This window comes from Molossus molossus, unplaced genomic scaffold (genome assembly GCF_014108415.1).
Source record: "Molossus molossus isolate mMolMol1 unplaced genomic scaffold, mMolMol1.p scaffold_m16_p_22, whole genome shotgun sequence".
In the NCBI taxonomy this organism is placed as follows: domain Eukaryota; kingdom Metazoa; phylum Chordata; class Mammalia; order Chiroptera; family Molossidae; genus Molossus; species Molossus molossus.
This window is the reverse complement of record NW_023425358.1, coordinates 20,119,166-20,141,759: the sequence shown is the minus strand read 5'-3', so window position 1 is coordinate 20,141,759 and position 22,594 is coordinate 20,119,166. Positions and strand designations below refer to the sequence as shown.

The window sequence follows — 22,594 nt, the reverse complement described above, 5'->3', positions numbered from 1 at the left end:
CCAATTAAAGACCCCCAGAAACACACCCATGGTTGAACAAGTTGGTTTTATTACTTGTTACAGTGGGGGGGCGGGTATATGAACCATGAAGAATGATGAGACATCTCAGTAATGGAGTGTTACAAAGAACATTTATGATTAAATTGGGGGAGGGTTAAGGAAGCAGGGTTTTGATCTAGATTGGATACTGTCTATGACTGGGTATTTTGATAAATCCTATCTAGAATGAGGAAGAAGTAACCAAGACTACAGCTGTATTGGTAAATAAGTAGTAATCTCTATATGAGCCCAGATAGGAAAGTGTTTGGTCTTTTTTTTTTTTTTTTAAGATTCTATCTTTATTGATTTTAGAGAAAGAGGAAAAGAGAGGGAGAGAGAGATAGAAACATCAATGAGAGAGAACATCGATTGGCCGCCTCCTGCATGCCCCCAACTGGGGATCAGGCCCACAACCTGGGCATGTGCCCTGACTAGGAATTGAACCCATGAACTCTTGGTGCATTGGTCGATGTACAACCACTGAGCCACACCGGCTGGGAGGTCATTTTTGTGGTTTGGACAATGTTCATGTTTTGTCTGGTTCAGACATGATTATGGAAGATTATGGAAAGGTCTTGTTATTGTCTTGATTCATCACAGTCACAGAGTGGCCTTATGTGATATTGATGTTCTGTGACATTTTTATATTCAACAGAATACTAAGGCCTACGTGTTAGCGTCAGACTGGCTCCTGGATATCAGGGACTACTTTTCTTTTTATCAGAGCCTGGACTCAAATCCATGTTTGTGTGACTGGAAACATACCCTGTGTTACTCCCTGTCCACAGGAACCTGAGAAGAGGGCTGGTAGATGAGGAATTTCATATATGAGTTTATTTCATCTACTACCTTCACCCCCTACTCAGAACCAACCCTTAATAAAATCCCTGAAATAACTGTAGGCATTTAATTAATGTTTGTTGAGCCCCGTCGGTGTGGCTCAGTGGTTGAGTGTCGACCCATACACCAAGAGGTCATCGGTTCGATTCCCGGTCAGGGCATATGCCTAGGTTGTGGGCCCGATTCCCAGTGGGAGGCATGCAGGAGGTGGCCAATCAATGTTCTCTCTCATCAATGTTTCTATCTCTCTCTCCCTCTCCCTTCCCCTTTCTCTAAAATCAATAAAAAAAAGAAATAATAAATGTTTGTTGAGTTAATGAAACAATGAAGATGGGTGTCAGGAATTCCAGAGAACAACTTTGTGGGTGAAAATTGCAGCTCCACCATCTATCAGTATATGATTTGAAAACTTTTAATTAACTAGTAAAATTGTGTAAACTTTTATAATTTTTTTTTTTTGATCCTCACCCGAGGACATTTTTCCATTTTTTGTACAGATAGAGTGGGAGGGAGAGAGAGAAAGAGAGAGAGAGAGAAACATCGATGTGAAAGGGACACATCGAGTGGCTGCCACCCACACGACCAACCAGGACCGGGGACAAACTGCAACCGAGGTACATGCCCTTAGCGGGAACCGAACCCGGGTCTCTCTGGACCGCAGGCCGACGCTCTAACCGCTGAGCCAAACTGGCCAGGGCAACTTTTATAATTTTTAATATAATTTTATATATATATATATGCATCTTTTTCTGAGTCATCTGAAATTAAGTTGGAGACATTGTGCCCTTTTACCCCTAAATACTTCAGTGAATATGTCCTAAGAATATTTCTTAACATAACCACAATACAATGATTAATTTTAGAAAATTTAACATTGATATAATATGCTAATCCACAATCCATATTCAAATTTCATCACTTCTCTCAGTATTGTCCATTATACCTATTCCACCCCTCCAGGATTCAATTTAGAATCACATACCAGCCCTGGCCGGTTTGGTTCAGCGGTTAGAGCATCGGCCTGCGGTCTAGAGAGACCCGGGTTTGGTTCCCGCTAAGGGCACGTACCTCGGTTGCAGTTTGTCCCTGGCCCTGGTTGGTCGTGCGGGTGGCAGCCACTTGATGTGTCCCTTTCACGTCGATGTTTCTCTCTCTCTCTCTCTCTTCCTCCCACTCTATCTGTACAAAAAATGGAAAAATGTCCTCAGGTGAGGATAAAAAAAAAAAAGAATCACATACCATATTTTGTTGTCATGCCTCTTTAATCTCCTTTAAACCAGAATGGTTCCTCAGCCTTTTAATGTCTTGATACTGATAGTTATTTTAATGTCATGATACTGATAGTTATTTTGTCGAGTGTTCCTCGATTTCAGGTTATTTCACGCTTCCTCATGAGATTTGAGTTATGCATTTTGTTTTTTTTGGGTTTTTTTGTTTGTTTTTGTTTTTTGTTTTTTTATTCTCACCCGAGGACACCTTTTCATTTTTTGTTCAGGTAGAGTGGGAAGGAGAGATAAAGAGAGAAACATCGACGTGAAGGGACACATCGAGTGGCTGCCACCCACACGACCAACCAGGGCCGGGGACAAACTGCAACCGAGGCACGCGCCCCCAGCGGGAACCGAACCCGGGTCTCCCAGGACCGCAGGCCGACGCTCCAACCGCTGAGCCAAACAGGCCAGGGCTTGAGTTATGCATTTTGGACATAAATATCACAGCAGAGATGTTGTGTCCTCAGTGCACCTTATTAGGAGGCACATGATCTCTAGTTGACCTATAACTGATGATGTTAACTTTGATTACTTTGATTCACCCGTTCTGTAAAACTATGCTTCTGTAAAACTATTATTTCCCCTTTGTGATTACAAGTAAATTATGGTAGACAATTTTACTATATAAAACATCCTATTCCTCTAGTTTTACCAGTCATTACTGATTTTCTCCATATGTTTGTTAGTTGGCATTCTCCATTTATTTATCCACTTTATTTTTATCCTCACCCGAGGACATTTTTCGATATTTTGTTCAGATAGAGTGGGAGGGAGAGAGAGAAACATCGACGTGAAAGGGACACATAGAGTGGTTGCCACCCACACGACCCAACCAGGGAGGGGAGACACTGCAACCGAGGTACGTGCCCTTAGCGGGAACCGAACCCGGACCGCAGGCCATGCTCTAACCATTGAGCAACCGGCTAGGGCTATTTATCCACTTCTTTATTTATATCAGTCAAGACTCATGGGTTACCATTTTGTTCAACTACTTAAACTCTGTTACTATCATTACCTATTTTGATGCTCAAATTGCCTAGATATGGCCAATGGAATCTCCTTCAAGTTAGCTCTTGTGTCCTCTGACATTACTGTTATTCAGATTCCCATCATCTTTATATTCTGGTGGTAGAAGATGTTCCTAGTTTGGTAATTCCCCTGCCCCGGCCGAGGCTCTTTGAAAAGCTTTCACACGGGCCCTAAGTTTCTCCCCGTCCTACTCGCAGGCGGAACCTTAGAGCCCGGACACAGTCCGGACAACAGCGCAGCGAACGAGCCTCTTCCGGTTGCGGCCGGAAGTATCTGGAGAGGGCGGCTCTACGTCAGGAGATCGGAGTCCGCGTAGGAGGGATTTGAGGTCCTGCGAAGAGACTGACTGGGCGGACACACTGGCGGAGCGGTCGACACACAGAGGCTGGGTCGGCCTTGGCAGCGTTAGCGGAGCAGCAGCAGGTACATAAAGGTCTGGTGGGGGTGGAGGACTGGTAGGGGCCTATGGAGGTTGAGGGGCGGGGGACCGGGTTTCTCCGTCACTGGGCCCATGGGCTGGGACACCTGAGCCCAGGGTCGCAGAAACAGCACTCCTGGTTCTGCCCCGGGACCATTTCTTCATTACAGAGGTCCGGCTGGCGTTGTGGTTCTTGTCCCACGGTTTCTTGGGAAGACTGAGGCCCCGAGAAGAGAAAAGGCTTCTCATGGACTCAGTCTAACTCTTTCTGTACCCCCGCTCGAGGCTGCTTCTCGTACTTTTAATGACTTTGCCCCGAGTGGAGAAGCTGAGGCCGGGAAGCTTGGTGAACAGAGCAGGGCTTGGGAGTAAGCGACCCGGTTTCGAGACTTCGCCGCCAACAGCCATTTGTATGTTCTGGGCCAAATCCCTTCACTGTGTTGGACCCGTTTCTTCATTTGTAAAACAGAATAGTGTTTCTCAAAATACCAATCTCGCACCATCTGCTCTGAAATGCCCTGGGAATGCAGGCTTTACCATAAGGATTCAAATGAGACCTCATATTTAGAATCTGGGTCGGAACCTGGGAAGCTGCGTTTTGAACGTAAGCCTCGGGGGTCCCATATTGATGTTTGAAGCCCACTGATTTTAAGTGCTTTCCTGCTGTGAGTACTAGATTTGCATTGAGGCAGCTGGAGCCTAATTAGGATCTTTGAAAGAATTTGGATGTTTATCCCAGAAAAGAGAGCAATGGAAGGGAACTGTGCTTAAAAACTGAAAAAGGTGTTAAAGAGGGCTTCCCCTTCATTTTCGGATTTGAAAGAGGCAGAACCGGGACCAATAGGTGGATTCTACAGGAAGCCAAGATTTTTTATTAAATAGAAGAACTTAATGCTGGTTAGAGGTGACCAGCAATGGAATTGCCTCCAAAGGTAGTGAACTCCCTGTTGAAGGAGGTATACAGGTATCAGATGGCAGTCCTTTCCAACTTGAAAACCTCTGATTCTGAGTAGTTATTTTGAATTTTTCCGGTGCTGACCGACTTTTTTCTGCCCTCTTCTTGACACGTCCAACCTGCATCCTGTGGAAGTAAGGCCAGTGGGTCCGAATGTAATAATCTCTTCCTGGTTGTCCTGGGAACAATCCTTTTCAAGCACTTTGGAATAGCCCATTTGATAAGGGCTCTTTAAAATGTTTGTTGAATGAATAACCAAGCAGGGTTCCCACCCCATAGGTTTGTAGTTTCTCTTTTTAGAACAACTTGGAAATGCCTCTGAAGACTGTGTTTGATCAGGAGAAGCCAGTGTGAACTCTTTGGGTCACAGAATTAAGCAGTCTTAGTCAGAAGGGTCCCTTGAGGTTGTTCAGGCCAGCCTTTTCTCCTGGGACATAAATCCCTCTTTAATCTTCTCTTCAGCACTATGTTGTATTGATGGTGTGTCTGTCAAGGAAATTTTTGCACTCTGTCAGCTAGCATTCTATCCAACATTTAAAACCAGTCCTTTTATGGATTTGACTTGCTAGTTCATCCTCACAGATAATCTACAGATAGTTCTTCTAATGTATCTTTAGTTTTCTAGTCAAATATCAAAACTCCTTTCTTTGTGATTTGTAAAACTTCAAGCAGATCGCTTTTTCAAAACCCATTAGAATGCTTACGTTGCCCTATGGAACAAAGATTTCATATTATGACCCAGTTCTGCTGACAAGCTTACTGCCCCCCAAAAGTTTGGGTTTCAGCCAAGACTTCCTGTCTGTGTTTATCTTCCTGCCTTGTGTGTGTTTCCTAGAATTAAAAAAAAAAATTTTGTTGAAATGCTTATTCAGATATCATCCAGGTCTGCTGGATAAAATGATTTTAACTTGGTGGTGGTGGTGTTAAAACTTCTCAATCTGAACATTTCTTTTAAAAAAAGTAACAAATTGGCATTTACGTAGTGTGTTTTTCAAACCACTAGTCTGAAGAGATTCCTCTGAAAAAAGTGTTCTATGGTAATAATAAGTTTGGAAAAACTTGCATATCATTAGCCCTTTTTGGAGCTTCTCAGTTTATAGTACCACATTAAAGACACTGAGACATCCTGTAGTAAAGAAATGTGCCTAACCTTGTTTAATCTAGTGTTGCCAAATTTAATTGATGTGAAGCACTTTTTTTAAACTGAAGCACACATTGGCAAAATCTGACCTAGCGCAGAAGTCTGCAGTCTATGGACTGTGATCCAAATTTGGCCCCCTGGCCTAGGAGCTGGGAATGTCTTTTGCGTATTTAAATGGTGGGAAGTAAATCAAGCGAAGAATAATATTTTGTGATATATGAAAATTATAGGAAAATCACATTCCAATGTCTGTCCATAAGTCAGGTTTTATTGGAGCACAGTCATTCTCCTTTATGTATTGTCTTCAGCAGCAGAGTTGAGTCATTGCCCCAAAGACCATATAGTCCACAAAGACAAAAGTTTTTACTGTATGGTGTTTTACAGAGAAAAACTTGCCAGCCCCTGACCTGCATCACATACATTTTTTTGTTTTGGTTTGTTTTGGTTTATCCTCACCCGAGGACTTTTTTTTTTTTTTTTTTTTGCATTTATCTTCAGATAGAGCGGGAGGGAGAGAGGGAGGAAGAGAGAGAGAGAGAAACATCGATATGAGAGAGACACATTGAGTGGTTGCCACCCACATGACCCCAGTCGGGGCCGGGGACAGACTGCAACTGAGATAATGTGCCCTTAGCGGGAACCGAACCCGGGACTCTCTGGTTTGTGGGCCGATGCTCTAACCACTGAGCAAAACTGGCCAGGGCTTAAATTTATTTTTTAAATATGTTTCTTTATTGATTTTAGAGAGAGAGGGAGAGAGAGAGAAACATCAGTGAGAGAGAACATTGATTGGCCGCCTCCTCTATGCCCCCCACTGGGCATTGGGCCCACAACCTTTGCATGTGCCCTGACTAGGATTGGAACTGGCAACCTCTTGGTGCATGGGTCGATGCTCAACCGCTGAGCCACATCAGCCGAGCATTTTTTTTTTTAACTTTTTATTTTGAAGTAATTTTAGACTTACAAAAAGAATACACAAACTATCTGTGTACTCTTCACCCAGCTTTCCCTAAAGTTAACCTTTTACACAATTATATTAAAATTAAACAGGAATTTAACATTATTATAATACTACTACTTGATTCAAAATTTGCCACTTGTCTCACTAATGTCCTTTTTCTGTTCCAGGATCCAATCCAGTTTCCCACATTGCACTTAGTTGTCAAGTCTCCTTGTTTTTTTCCATCTGAGACAGTTCCTCTGCCTCTTTGGTTTTTCATGACCGTAAACTTTTGAAGAGTGCTAGCTAATTATTTTGTAAAGCATCTCTCAGTTTTTTGAAGACAGACTTTACATTTGATAAAACTCACCGTTTTAAAAGTGTACAATTAGTATATTTTAGTATGTTTGCAAAGTTGTACAACCATCACCGCTCTCTTAATTCCAGAACATTTTCATCACCCCCAAGAGAAACCCTGTACACATTAGCAGTCACTCCCTATTCTCCACTATTCCCATCTCCTACCAACCACTAATCTAGAATTACACAGTATGTGGCCTTTCGTGTCTGGTTTCTTTCATTAAGCATGTTTTCAAGGGGCATCCATGCTATAGCATGTATCAGTACTTCATTCTGTTTTATGGCTGAATTATATGCCATTGTATGGTTATACCACATTTTATTCATCACTTAATGGACATTTGGGTTATTTCCATATTTTGATGATTATGATAATAGTGCTGATATGATAATTCATGTGTAAGTTTGTTTTTGTTAATCCTCCTGAAGATATTTTTCCATTGAGTTTTAGGGGGGTGGGGAGAGAGAGAGAAACATCCCTGTGAGAGAGAGACGTTGATTGGCTGCCTCCCACATGACTCAGACTGGGGCCGGGAATCAAACCTGCAACCCAGGTACGTGCCCTTGACTGAAATTGAACCCAAGACCTTTCAGTCTGTGGGTTGATGCTCTAACCGATGAGCCAAACCAGCCAGGGCCAAGTTTGTTTTTTTTAATCCTCACCCAAGGATATGTTTTTATTGATTTTTAGGGGAGGGGGAGAAACATCTACTGGTCACCTCCTGCACATGCCCCCTGAACAGGAATCGAACCCTCAACCTAGGTATGTGCCTGATTGGAATTGAACCCACAACCTTTTGGTGTACAGGATGATGCTCCAGCCAACTGAGCCACCCAGCCAGGGCTATGTACAAGTTTTTTAACATATTTTTAGTTCTCTTAGATATGTATGCTTAGGAGTGGAATTGCTGGGTCATATGGCAATTTCGTGTTTAACTTTTTTTTTCTTTTTAATTTAATTAATTTATTTTTGTTACAGATGTTTCTCTTTTTTCCCCCATTGACACCCTCCTCCCACTTCCCCCACCCCATCAGCATTGTTGTCTAGGTCCATTGGTTATGCTTATATGCATAAATTCTTTGGTATCTCTTTCCTCCCCACTCATGTTTAACTTTTTAAGGAACTATTTTCCACGGTAGCCGTACCAATTTACATCTCCATTAGCAATATCTGATGTTTCAATTTTATCTACATCCTCTTCAATACCTGTTATTGTCCTTTTTAAAAATTATTTTTATATTCACTAGTAGATGTGAAGTAGCTTCTCATTGTAGTTTTTATTTGCATTTTCATAATGACTGGTATTAAACATCTTTTCATGCTCATATTGGCCATATGTATATCTTCCTTGAAGAGATGTCTATTCAAATCCTTCACCCATTTTATAATTGAATTATTTGTCATTATGTACAATTTTGCATGTAAATATTCAAAGAGTTGCAGATTCCCTGATCTGAGTGGAGTTAGTTTTGGAAATGCTGAAGTGCAGAGTAAGTTGTCTGCTTGAATCTGCTGACCATAGAGAACTTGGCTCAACCTCAACCATTGCTAACCATGCAGAACTGGGGTGGCCATGGTCAAGTGAATCCAAGATGTCATAAGACCAATAGGGAATCCTGCTGTTTGGAGGCTACTCTGGTGTTTTTCTGTTTTTTTGTTTGTTTGTTTGTTTGTTTGTTTGTTTGTTTTAGAGAGAGAGAGAAAGGGAGAGGGGGAGAGAGAGAGAGAGAGAGAGAGAAACATTGATGAGCGAGAACATCGATTGGCTGCCTCCTGCATGTCCCCCACTGGGGATTTGGCCCACAACCTGGGCATGTGCACTGACTGGGAATCAAACCAGTGATCTCTTGGTGCATGGGTCATAGCTTAACCGCTGAGCCACATTGGCCTGGCTACTCTAATGTTTGGTCAGAGCAGGGAGTAGAGGAATCAGTGGTGGTTTGGAATATTTAGGACTGATGATAACCTTGGGCATAGCTTGTGGTATCAGAACTATCAGTACACTCACACCTCTCGACCTCAGCATTTGGCTGTAACCACACCATCTTGAACGTATACTTAAAAAAAAGAAGAAGAGTAATTTTAACTGTGGAAGCAATATATGCTAATTTTAGACATTTTACAAAATACAGAAAAGCTCCCCTCTCCTCATACCCCAGATATCTGGAGCTCCAGTATCTAAAGAGAGCTTTTATTACAGTTACCTTATTTCCTTCTTGTTTCTGCTCCACTGTATTACATGTTTAATGGTTGGAATCCATTACTGTACATAGTTCTATTTTCATTTTATTTTTATTTTTATGTTAATGTTTCTGTGTTTTTACCAACCTCTTCTGTAAGCATTACTTCTAATATATTTTCTTAAGCATTCACTTATTCAATAAGTCAGTAAGTCTTATTGTATAGATATAATATATATATATAACAAGCACTCAGCATGTTCTTAATGAGTATAAATCTAGTCTTTTTTAACTGATTTTAGAGAGAGGAAGGGAGAGAGAAAGAAATAGAGGGAAGGAGGGGGGAAGAAAGGAAAAAGAAGAAAGAAACATCAATTGGTTGCCTCCTGTACATGCCTCAGGCAGAGATCAAACCTGCAACCTGAATATATGCCCTGACCAGAGATCAAACTCACCAAACAACTGAGCCATACTAGCCAGGGCTAGTTATTCTTTTCTAATAGCAGCACAGATTTTGTAAAAATAAATAATAATAATAATACTTTTATTGTGGTAAAATATACCTAACAGAATTTACCATATAACCATTTTTCAAGTGTATAGGTCAGTAGCGCTAAGTATATTCACAATGTTGTGCAACCATCGCCACTATTTCCAAAACTTTTTCATTACCCCAAACAGAAACTCTGTACCCATTTAGAAATAAAGCCCTATTCTCCCCTCATCTTAGATCTTGATAACCTCTAATCCACTTTCATCTCTATGAATTTGTCTATTGTAGATATTTCTTATAAGGAAATCATACAATAAATGACCTTTTGTGGAAATGTAGGAATTTTTTCCCTTTTTCTTATTGTGTTAAAATACGTATAACATAAAATTTACTATTTTAACCATTTCTAAGTGTACAGTTCAGTGATATTTAATACATTCATACTGTTGTGCAACCATTACATATCTCCAGAACTTTTCTATTTTGCAAAACTGAAACTGTATACTTCTTAAATAACTCCTCATTCCCTTCTTCCCCTCAGCCCCTAGCAACCACAATTCTGCTTTCTGTCTCCATGATTTGACTCCTCTTAAGTACCACACATAAAGTGAAATCTTACAGTATTTGCCTTTTGTAAGTGGTTTATTTCACTTAGCATAATATCCTCAAGGTTCATTCATATTGTAGCATATGTCACAATTTTCTTTCTTATTAAGGCTGAATAATCCATTGTATGTATATACCACATTTTGTTTATCCATTCATTCATTGATGGGCATTTGAGGTGCTTCCACATTTTAGCTATTGTGAATAATGCAGATGTTAACATGGATGTAAAAGCATCTCTCTAAGGCCCCGCTTTCAATTCTTTTTGGGTATATATCCAGAAGCGGAATTGTTGGATCATTGAATTTTTAGTTTTTTGAGGAACCACCATATTGTTTTCCACAGCTGCAGTACCATTTTACATTCCCATCAAAAGTACACAAGGGTCCTGGTTGGTTTGGCTCAGTAGTTAGAGGGGGTGACTTTTGGAAAGCTCCTGTGAGCTGATTGCCATTGGAGCCAACCACATGATTACAGGGTTGGAATTTTCAGTCCCACCCACCTACAGGAAAGGGAAAGGGGCTGAAGATTGAGTTCATTGGCCAATGGCCAATGACTAGTGAAGCCTCCATTAAAACCCAGGAGGACAATTTACTGGTCCTTCTTTTTTGGAGAACTTGTACATTTTGGAACCAGAATACGTCCATGTGACACTGAGCTGGGCCCCAAACCAGGCCCCAAGTCAGGACAACAGAAGCTTCTTTGTTTGGGACCTCACCCTATGTATCTCTTCATCAGGCTGTTGATTTGTGTCCTTTAATATCCTTTGTAATAAGTGGTAATCTAGTGAGTAAATGGTTTTCCTGAGTTCCTTTGAGCCTGTCTAGCAAATTAATTGAACCCAAGGAGGTGGTCATTGGAACCTCTGGTTTATAGCTAGTTGGTCAGAAGTTCAAGTAACAACCTGGACTTGTGATTGGCATTCTGAGTTGGAGGCAGTCGTTGGAACCTCCAGTCTATAGCTTGCTGGTCAGAAACACAGGTAAAGAACCTAGGCTTTCGGTAGATGTCTGAAATGGGTGGGAGGGCAGTCTTGTAGGACTGAACCCTTATCCTATGGGATCTGGTGCTATCTCCAGGTAATGTCAGAAGTGAGTTGAATTTGTGGGTACCCTGGTGGTGGTAAAAAATTGTTTATTGGTGTGGGGGAACCCCCACACAAATTGGAATTAAGTCCAGGAATCCTAGCAGTAGCCATCCTAATGGATATGAGGTGGTATCCTGTAGTTTTAATTAAATTAGCATTTCCCCAATAATTAGTGATATTGAGCAGCATATTTTCATGTTTTTGGCCATTCATATGTCTTTTTTTTTTTAAATATTTTTTCTGTATTGATTTTAGAGAGAGATGAAGGGAGAAGGAGAGAGAGGTAGAAACATCAATGAGAGAGAATATCAATTGGCCGCCTCCTGTATCTCCCCCTCTGGGGATTGGGCCCACAACCTGGGCATGTGCCTGACCAGGAAATCGTACCAGTGACCTCTTGGTGCATGGGTCAACATTCAACCACTGAGCCACACCGGCTGGACTCATTCATATGTCTTTGAAGAAATGTCCATTCTAGTCCGTGGCCTGTTTTTGAATCAGATTTTCTTTCTTTTTTTTTCTTTTTGTTGTTGTTATTGTTGAATTTTAGTTCTCTATATATTCTGGATATTGATCCAGCAGATATTTGATTTGCAAATATTTTCTTCCTTTCTGTGAGTTGCCTTTTTGCTTTGTTGATGGTGTCTTTTGATGCACAAAATTTAAAATTTTTTTTTTTTTTTTAATCCTCACGCGAGGATATTTTTCCATTTTTTGTACAGATAGATTGGGAGGGAGAGAGAGGAAGGGAGAGAGAGAGAGAAACATCGATGTGAAGGGACACATCGAGTGGCTGCCACCCGCACGACCAACCAGGGCCGGGGACAAACTGCAACCGAAGTACGTGCCCTTAGCTGGAACCGAACCCGGGTCTCTCCGGACCGCAGGCCGACGCTCTAACTGCTGAGCCAAATTGGCCAGGGCCAAAATTTAAAATTTTTATGAAGTCTAATTTGTCTATTTTTTTGTTTTGTTGCCTATGCCTTTGATGTCATATGTAAGAAATCATTGCCAGAAGTATAGTTTTTAAAGTGGGGAAGAAGCTACCAAGTGGCTCTGGCTTAAAATTCTCAGGAGGCCCTAATTGCTATATGGCTATCGTGGGCCCTGCTTCTGTACTCTTCACATCAGCTGGGGGTAACATGGGTCTTTCACTTAATTTCATTGAGCAGTTGAGAGCAAAGGTGATGCCTTTGTACTCCAGCTGGCCTAAGGACATGAAGAGATCAGAAGCCGGAGGCCATGCTTCTTTCTTTGGAAATGGCCTAGGGGACTAGCTGGCCATTCCACCCTGGGACCAGTCACCACATTGACTCCTGTGGTAGTCTTTTACTGTTTAATATCCATATTCCCCATTGTTCCTCAGAAGTACCTTGTGGTGTAGGCATGGCGGGGGTGAGGGTGGCGTGGGGATGGGGGTTGGTAAAGATGGACAGCTTTCTGAATATGGGAGTGGATCCTGGGCAAAAGCCAAGGAAAATTACTTGCTTTTTCTTTAAAAAAAATTTTTTTCTTTATTGATTTTAGAGAAAGAGGAAGGGGGAGGAGAGAGAGAGAAACATCGATTGGCCACCTCCTGCTCACCACTCCTCCCCTCCCCTTGGGGATTTGGTCCATAACCTGGGCATGTGACCTGACTGGGAATTGAACTGGTGAATTCTTGGTGCATGGGTTAACACTCAACCACTGAGCCACACCAGTCAGGCTGTTTTTTCTTAATAATACCATTCCTGTAGAGCCATTTCTGAGTGTGAGGTGCTTTTTTCAAAATAGCAGTTAAATTCTGACTAGAGTCCTTGAGAGCAGAGAAGCTTGTCTGATTTATTTTCATCATTGGCATTCTTTAAATGTTTTCCAAACTGCACTGACAATTAATATTAGGTGGCTCTGGACACAAGCCTGATTTTGATTTGTAAAAGTCGCTATTAAAGACTATTCACGCCCTGGCCGGTTTGGCTCAGCGGTTAGAGCGTCTGCCTGCGGTCCCGAGAGACCCGGGTTCGGTTCCCGCTAAGGGCGCGTACCTCGGTTGCAGTTTGTCCCCGGCCCTGGTTGGTCATGCGGGTGGCAGTCACTCGATGTGTCCCTTTCACATCGATGTTTCCCTCTCTCTCTTCCTCTCTCTCCCTCCCACTCTGTCTGTACAAAAAATGGAAAAATGTCCTCGGATGAGGATAAAAAAAAAAAAAAAAAAAAAAGACTATTCACAATGGCATCATTTGGTTTTATCCTTTTTTTTTTTTTTGGTACGTGCCCCTAGCAGGAACTGAACTCTGGACTCTCTGGTCCGCAGGCCGACCTTCCAACCGCTGAGCCAAACCGGCCAGGGTGGTTTTATCATTTTTAACCATGATTGGTCTGTCTTATGTATGCTGTCCTGATGGTCTTCCTCAGGACCTCCTTGGAAGGAGAAGTGAGGTCATTATTTTGTCAAATATATATGCTGGATATTATTAAACTCTTAGGAAGCTTTCTTCTTACTTGGTTGAATCTTGTTAATTTTATTCATTTTCTTTTTTTTTATCCTCACCCGAGGATATTTTTCCATTTATCTACAGATGGGGGCAGGGGGAGAGAAACAGAGACACATCGATTGGTTGCCTCCCACACAACCCTTACCAGGGCCGGGGACGAACTGCAACCAAGGTATGTGCCCTTGGCTGGAATCGAACCCGTGACTCTTTGTTCCGCAGGCCAGTACTCTAACCTCTGAGCCGAACGGGACAGGGCTCATTTTCTTTTTATACTTAACTATTAGAGTATGTTGGAGGTTTTTAGCTCAATCTCTGGTAAAATCTGAATTAATAAGATTTTATAGAATCTGAATTAATAAGGATTTACTGATTGAAAACTAAAGCACAACTCATTTTGAAACTTTTCTGATAACAAAAGAAAGGCACAATCACCCCATTTGCAGATGAAGAACCTGGCTTAGCAAGTAGCAGAACTGAGTGTCAGACTAGGTCCTTTGGTTCCAGATTGTTCCTTTCACTGTATTATACTAGAAATCCGCAGACCTTAACTGGGATCTCTTCAGTCTAAGTTCTTTTTTTTTTTAATACAGTACTTTACCACTTATATTGGTTTGAATTGAAATTGATAAGTTACCATCATTCATTCATATACATTTGTCGAACATTTACTTTGTCAAGCACTGTGCTTGTTTTTCTAGGAGGTATCTATCTAGAGTAAGTGAGTTTAGTGAATAATTGCTACTCTGTATTAGTGTTCTTTTTTTAAAAAAAATTTTTTTTCCTTTATTGATTTTAGAGAGAGAGGAAGAGAGAGGGAGAAAGAGATAGAAACATCAATGAGAGAGAACATCAATTGGCTACCTCCTGCACGCCCCCCACTGAGTATTTGGCCCACAACTTGGGCCTGTGCCCTGACTGGGAATCGCACTGGCGACCTCTTGGTGCATGGGTCAACGCTCAACCACTGAGCCACACCGGCTAGGCTAGTGTTATTTCTAACAGAGGTGGGTACCAATTTGGGAAAACTCACACCTTTTTCTAGTTGCCAGATCCCTGATCTTTTCATTTGTTTAAGAGTTTGGGGCAATACTTTAAAAAATTTTTTTCTTAAAATAGTTATGTAACATTTCCAGTTCTGAAAAAACATCACTGAAGAATGTCTTGTTCTTGTAGAATACTGATTTTCCACAAATTAGTTGGCTAAATTGATTCATACTGAGTTGTACAGTTCTAAGTACTCCTGGGCATCAGATCCATCAACCCACACACATTTATGAAGTGCTCTTGAGGTGCCTGGCCCTGTGTTGAGTAAAGTACCTGGAAGGTGGGTCCAGGTTTGAGGAAACAGACATATGAACAGATCACTGAGGTACTGTCTGTTAAGCACATTGGCTTGGGAGTTGGGAAGCTTTGCCTCTGACTGGCTCTGTGATCATGGGCCAATGACCTAACTACTCTGAGCCAGGGGATACTAATGGTAGTATAATGGTGTTTCCCTCAAAGGCGTCTATAAAGATTAAATGTAACAATTCATGTAATGGGCTGAACAGAGTGTTAATTTATGTTATTCATAGTGATAATAAAGATAACGGGTGCCTCCTTGTTTTAACACTTAGGGGTAAAATCTGACTTTGCCTCGCTCAAACTAAGTATGTCTCATTCTTACACAGTTCTGATGTCTCACCTACTATGCCTTCAAGGAACGATGTTCAGTCAGAAAGGGAAGTTGTGACTCATTCACTTAGCAAATTAACCAAGTACCTGCTGATTACATAGCTCAGTATTCCTTAGTGGGGAATATAAAGAAACACTATACTCTAGTGCACCCTGTGAGAGACCTTGCTGTGGAGGGGAGATGTGAGTAAAACAAATGTTCAGGGAGAGAATAATGTCCAAAATCACAAAGTGATGGAGCTGAGATTTGAAACCAAAGCCATCAAATTCTTCTGAGGTGTGCTAGTTTTTAAGGACAAAAGTCCTAAGTGAAAAGTTAAGTAATATTAGACAGTGATATAAGGGATGACAAAAGGCAGTCTCTTAGATGATCCGTAAAAGCTTGTGCCAGAGCAGTTCAAATCCTACTTCACCCTTTCTTATCAAACCTGGTAAGCTTTAAGAGAAAGCATTGAGCCCTGGCAGTTTGGCTCAGCAGTTAGAGCATTGGCCTGTGGTCCAGAAAGACCCGGGTTCGGTTTCCACTAAGGTCACATACCTTGGTTGCAGTTTGTCCCCGACCCTGGTTGGGTCGTGCGGGTGGCAACCACTCAATGTGTCCCTTTCACGTCGATGTTTCTCTCTCCCTCCCACCCTATCTGAACAACAGCAACAACAAAATGTCCTCGGGTGAGGATAAAAAAATAAAAAATAAATTTTAAAAAAGAGAGAAAACATTGAAGCTTAAAACAAAACCCTTTTGATTCAGAAATAGTGGAAGAAAGTGTGAAAAAGAAGGCACAGTTGACCCTAGAATCCCCACTTAAATATGAAGGGCACAGGGCTCCTCAGCCCTTGCTGTCCTACCACTCCCAGATGTGCCCTGGCTCCAGCTAGACTGAACTTGGCACAGTGAATTGTCCACTTAATCCTGTGTGCTGTGTCTGCATCCTCCCCAGCCTGACCTTCACACACTCTACACACCTGTCAGCAGCCAGCATACTGGGCTGCTTTGTTAGTTTACGTGTCTGTGTCCCCCTTTAGACTGAATCCTTTATCTCTGTATGCCTGACCAATAGGGTCTTAATAAATCTTTGAAGGTAGGAGAGGGGTTGGTTGAACAGATAGGGAGATTAGGTAGTACCAGAGAAAAGCACTGTTGCAGCCCCAAGGAAAGAGACCAGTTTTCTCAGCCTGCTCTGTCCTTCTGGACCTGAAAGGCCATTCATGCCCTTGGTCCTATATTTGAGGGCCAGGCCTCTCTGAGCTAGCCTTGGGACCTAAACTCCATTTAGACTAAAATTTTAGAGGCTCATTTCTGTGTGTTCCAAGTTCAAATCAACTTACTCAGATTTCTTCCCACCCCAACCTTCTGAGAGTGTGATGTGGACATTCTTGGAATGTAGTCTCTTCTCTGCTACACATAGTCCAGCAGCAGCCTAACAAGCAGTGCAGACTGGCTCAGGCACACCACTGTTCTTGGCATGTGTGAACAAGCATATGCCCAACAAGACCTCTGGTGGCTCCCCTTTTGTATCATGCTAGTTGCTTATCACCCAAATTTGTAAACTTCCTAACTAGGATTAACATTTCTAGATGCCTCTGTACACTCTGACCCAGGAATTCTTAAGGAGGCAGAGAAGGCAGATTATGAATGTCTAAAGTACACTAGATCCTGAAGACTTCATGAGGTCGAATTCCCTGGTGGTTCCCACAGAAATGTGCATCTCTTACATTCTCTCCCTTGCCCAGTTCCTGTGAAGTGGGCCGGGCCAGCTCTGGGAAGGTAATAGGAGTAAGGATGCTGGGTTAGTTGATAGTCTGCTTTAGTTTCCAGGCTCTCCATTCCTAAGGGATCATTAAGCATTACAAATCTGCCTTAGTACCACCCTGGACATCTCAAATTTAGGAACGTTTTTCAAAACTGGGTGTGAACTTGTTAGTAAGCTCTGTCCAGGTGTTGGGTGGTCTGAGATCTTAACAAACTTGCCCTTCACCTCCCAAGTTTATCTGACCTCTTCATAGTTCCTAAGGACTGTAGTTAGGGATCATGTATTCTGAAGGACAAGCCCTGGGGTTACTGTCCCTCCCAAACTCTGTGCTGTATGGCTTTGTGCTTTTGGTAGCTTTATCCCCTGTTTGAGAGCTGGATTTCCAGAACTCTTCATCAGAGAGTCATCTGGAGTGGGAGGTGGGGGACACATATTTAAAGATATAGATTATTGGCCCCTATCCAGATCCAGATTCTACTTAAATCCCCAAGGGGTGCCCTGGCTGGTTTGGCTCAGCGGTTAGAGCGTTGGCCTGCAGTCCAGAGAGACGCAGGTTCGGTTCCCGCTAAGGGCATTATCTTGGTTGCAGTTTGTCCCCAGCTCTGATTGGTTTGTGCAGGTGGCAGCCACTCGATGTGTCCCTTTCACATCAGTGTTTCTTTCTCTCTCTCCCTCTCTCTCCCACTCTATCTGAACAAAAAAAAAAAAAAAAAAGGAAAAATGTCCTCGGGTGAGGATTAAGAAAAAAAAAAAATCCCCAAGGGAATCTAGGAACCAGATCTCTGGGAAAGTGCCTTGTTTAGGAAAAATAGGCACGTCTGATGGAGTACCTTGTTAAGTATTCTTGTAATTATCATGTGTCTTCCTTAGCTCCTTTTCTAGACTCCAGAGCTTCAACTTGACCTTACTCTCCTTTGTGAACTTCCACTCCACCCTGGCCTTGAATGTAGTTGATACTAGAGTTCTTTTGGTAGAACGCATAATGGATGAGTGATTTGCTTTTCACTCATTTCAAAAGAAAACAAATGTTACAGCATTGCACAATGAATTTGAGGGAAAACAAAAACCAGGTATTTAATTTTATAAAGCTGCATATTAAAGGGGTAACATGTAAGAGTGAAAAGAGTGCTGATACTGTGTTGGAAAGTCTGAATTTAGCACTGTATGATGGCTTGGACTTGGGCAAATCTTGGGCTGATGTCTTCCTCTGTAAAATGGAGTGAAGGTCAGAAGTGGTAATAGATGCGAATGTTTTTTTAAAACCAGAAAGTGGATTCATATCAGGAATGTAGAATAGTCAGGTTTGGGACAGGGGCACAGAACCAGCTACAACTAAGTTGCTATGTGATCAGGTCCAAGTCTGTAGGCTCTACAAGGACCAGGAAAGAATTTTAGTAGGATGGCAGCTCAGGCATGCCTGCTTTCCTTTGACTCTGTCCAGTTCCTGAGCCGACCAGGGCCCTCTATCCTCTGAGCCACTGTCCTAGTCCTGTTGGACCCATGAGGCTATGGCCACATTTTGTTGTTCCACGGTGCTCAATGGACAGTCCCCAGGGAAGACTGCTCATTTTCCCATGCTGCTCTGATGTGGTGAGGTTCCTGTGCTTGAGGGTAGGGAGGAGGCTCCAGGGATGGGTGAGCAGCTGGCCTGGGAGTTGACCAAGACTAGTCATGCAGGCCGACACCCACACAGCAAATATTTGAGTGCCTACCAGGATGAGACTCGAAAACCTAGGTAGGGCCCTGGCCGGTTTGGCTCAGTGGTTGGAGCGTCGGCCTGCGGTCCAGGGACACCCGTGTTCGGTTCCCGCTGAGGGCATGTACTTCGGTTGCAGTTTGTCCCCGGCCCTGGTTGGGTTGTGCGGGTGGCAGCCACTCGATGTGTCCCTTTCATGTCGATGTTTCTTTCTCTCTCCTTCCCACTCTATCTGAACAAACTATGGAAAAATATCCTCGGGTGAGGATAAAATAAATAAATAAATAAAACCTAGGTAGGGACCACATGGTCAGTCTACTAAGAATTAGAATGAGAGTGAAGTGAGTTGCCTAGGGTTGAGACATGTAGGACTATCCCAGTGCCTGGCCTGCTGCAAGACTGCTACTTCCTTCAAATTCTGATCTGACTTGTTTACTGTCCCCTGGTTATTCCCACTTGATACCTACCTTAACCCTGATTGTCCCCTAATGCCTATGTGTAGGAGTATACACCATGCAGAGATTTGTTGGATCCAGGGAGTGGAGAGGGCAGTGAACCAGGGTAAGTGGCATGTGTGTGCATCTCCCCAGCAGCAACAGCCCCTCTCACCTTGGTGGGCTCTTCAAGTCACTGTGTTATCTCCTGGGGCCACCTTAGCAGCCTTGTAGGAGGCATGACACCCTCACTTTTCAGGTGAGAAAAACTATTGAAGCCATCAAGGTATCAGTCCTGAGCTACTTGGCTAGTCAATGGTGGAGCCAGGACTTGAAGTCAGAGCTTTTCAGGATTGGGGAAAACTGAAATTTGGGGACATTTTAAAAACATGAACTCTTTTGTCTGATTTCAAAATTAATACATATAAGAATGTCAGTTTTATAAATGGGGGAATATAAGTGTAAGTCACTACCTCTAAACCCCCAAGTAATCATTGATAACAGTATTGGTATGTTTTTCAACATTTATAAGACATTTACTTTGATTTCACTCATATGTGGAATCTAATGAACAAACTGAACTAACATGCAAAATAGAAACATACTCAGAGAGCAGGCTGTCAGCTGTTAGGAGGTGAAGGATGGAGGAATTGAGGAAAAAAGAAAAAAGCATAAAAAAGACATTTACTAATATATTCATTATTGTTATAACAAATGTGATATTATACTCACATTTTATCATTTTTTAAAAAAAAATTATCCTCACCCACAGATATGTTTTGTTTTGCTTTTTATCCTCACCTGAGGACACTTTTCCATTTTTTGTTCAGATAGAGTGGGAGGGAGATAGAGAAGGAGAAACATCGATGAGAAAGGGACACATTGAGTGGCCACCACCCACACCACCCAGCCAGGGCTGAGGACAAACTGCAACCGAGGCACACGCCCTTAGCAGGAACCAAACCCTGGTCTCTCTGGACTGCAGGTTGATGCTCTAACCAGATATGTTTGTTTATTTGAGAGAGAGGGGAAGGGAAGGATGGAGAGAGAGAGAAACATCAACGTGAAAGAAACATACATCGGTTGCCTTCCATATGTGCCCCGACTGGGGATCAAACCTTCAACCTAGGTATTATGTATCCTGACCAGGAATTGAACCCATAACCTTTTGGTGTACTGGATGATGCTCCAACAAACTGAGCCACCTGGCCAGGGCTACAATTTTATTTTTCTTTTGAATGGTATTGTGAAAGTAATATCTACTTGTCATAAAACATTAAAAGAGGATAATATAAAATTCAAAGTTCCTCAGCTCTCATAATCCCAGAAATAATTGTTTATAGCTTAGTGTGTGCTTTCTAGACATTTTCTTTGCATGTGTGTGTACATACACACACACACTCATTTATATACTTTGTTTTTATCAATTCATACATATACTTTTGCAATCTGATCTTTTTTTTTTTGTTCAGGTAGAGTGGGAGGGAGAGAGAGGAATAGAGAGAGAGAGAGAGAGAGAAATATTGATGTGAAAGGGACACATCGAGTGGCTGCCACCCACACAACCAACCAGGGCCGGGGACGAACTGCAACCGAGGTACATGCCCTTAGCGGGAACCGAACCCGGGTCTCTCTGGACCGCAGGCCGACGCTGTAACCGCTGAGCCAAACCGGCCAGGGCGCAATCTGATCTTTTTATTATTAATTTTTTTAATCCTTACCCAAGGACATTTTTTCATTTATCTTCAGATAGAGCGGGAGGGGGAGAGAGAAACATTGACGTGAGAGAGACACATCTAGTGGTTGCCACCCACAAACCCCAACCTGGGCCGGAGACAAACTGCAACGAGGTATGTGCCCTTAGTGGGAACCAAACCTGGGACTCTCTGGTCCAGGGACCAACGCTCTAACAGCTGAACCAAACTGGCCAAGGCGCAATCTGATCTTTTTAAAAAAAAATTTTTTTTTATCCTTACCCGAGGACATTTTTTTCCATTTTTTTGTTCAGAGAGAGTGGGAGGGAGAGAGAGAGAGAGAAACATTGACACAAAAGGGACACATCATGTGGTTGCCACCTGCACAACCCAACCAGGCCAGGGACAAACTGCAACTGAGGTACGTGCCTCCAGCGGTAACCGAACCCAGGTCTCTCTGGACCGCAGGCCGACGCTCTAACCGCTGAGCAAAACCGGTCAAGGCAATACTTTTTATTAGGAAATTTTACACGCATACACAGACATAAACTAATACGGCTCTGGTCATTATGGCTCAGTTGGTTGAACATTGCCCTGTGCACCAAGAGGTCGCTGGTTTGATTCCTGGTCATGGCACATGCCTGGGGATGGGGGGGGGTGTAGGAGGTGGCCTGTTGATGTTTCTCTCTCATCAATGTTTCTCTCTCTCTAAATGAATACAAACATTTTAAATAAGTAAATACATAAAATAATACAGCGAATCCCCATTTTTCATCTAGTTCCAACAACTATCAACTTAACTGTTCTTATTTCATCATTTTTCTCCACTTTTACTTTCCTCCTGGAGTGTTTTAAAGCAAATCCGAAACATCTTATCATTTCTTCATTAATACTTAAGTATGTATTTGTAGAAGATGAGAATTTTTCAAAAATATTACACAATACTATGCAACAAAATTAACAGTTTCTCATATCAACTAATATCCAGGTTATATCTAATTTTTTTCAGTTTTCTCACAAACATCTATTTACAGTTGGTTTATTTAACTTGGTTCCAGTGCGCTCCTCACACTGCTAGCAGTTGGTATGTCTCTAGTCTCTATCTATAATTCCACACACACACCCCCATGCTATTTATTTTCTGGAGAACTTGGGTTATTTGTCCTATAAAAATTCTTACATTCTGGATTTGCTGGTTGCATCCTCCTAGAGTTGTTTAACACATTCATCTATGCCCCATATTTTCTGTAAATAGGTAATTCATTTAGAGACTCAATTAAAGTCTATGTTTCATTTTTGAAACAAAAATGGGTCATTGTTGGAGCTGTGTGCTTCCTATTCCATCACATCACAAGACTGTCATTTAAGATTGATCCATAAACCTGACTTTATGGTTGTCTTTTCACATCTGTATACACATAATCCTTCATTTTAAAAGTTTTTTTGTTCGTTTGTTTTGTTTTTTTAACGAAACGTTTGTGTCAGATACTTCAGCTAGAATGACAAAGAAA

The 22,594-nt window shown here is 42.1% G+C and overlaps 1 protein-coding gene across 1 annotated transcript in view; it reads left to right on the top strand.

Annotated features, from left to right (window-relative positions):
- Positions 1-3,456: 3,456 nt before the first annotated feature.
- Positions 3,457-22,594, top strand: part of RNF185 (ring finger protein 185) — a 37,702-nt gene continuing 18,564 nt past the window's right edge. Inside the window, exon 1 of the mRNA XM_036277031.1 lies at positions 3,457-3,602. The gene's annotated coding sequence lies outside the window, so the exon portion shown is untranslated. The remainder of the gene's footprint in view (positions 3,603-22,594) is intronic.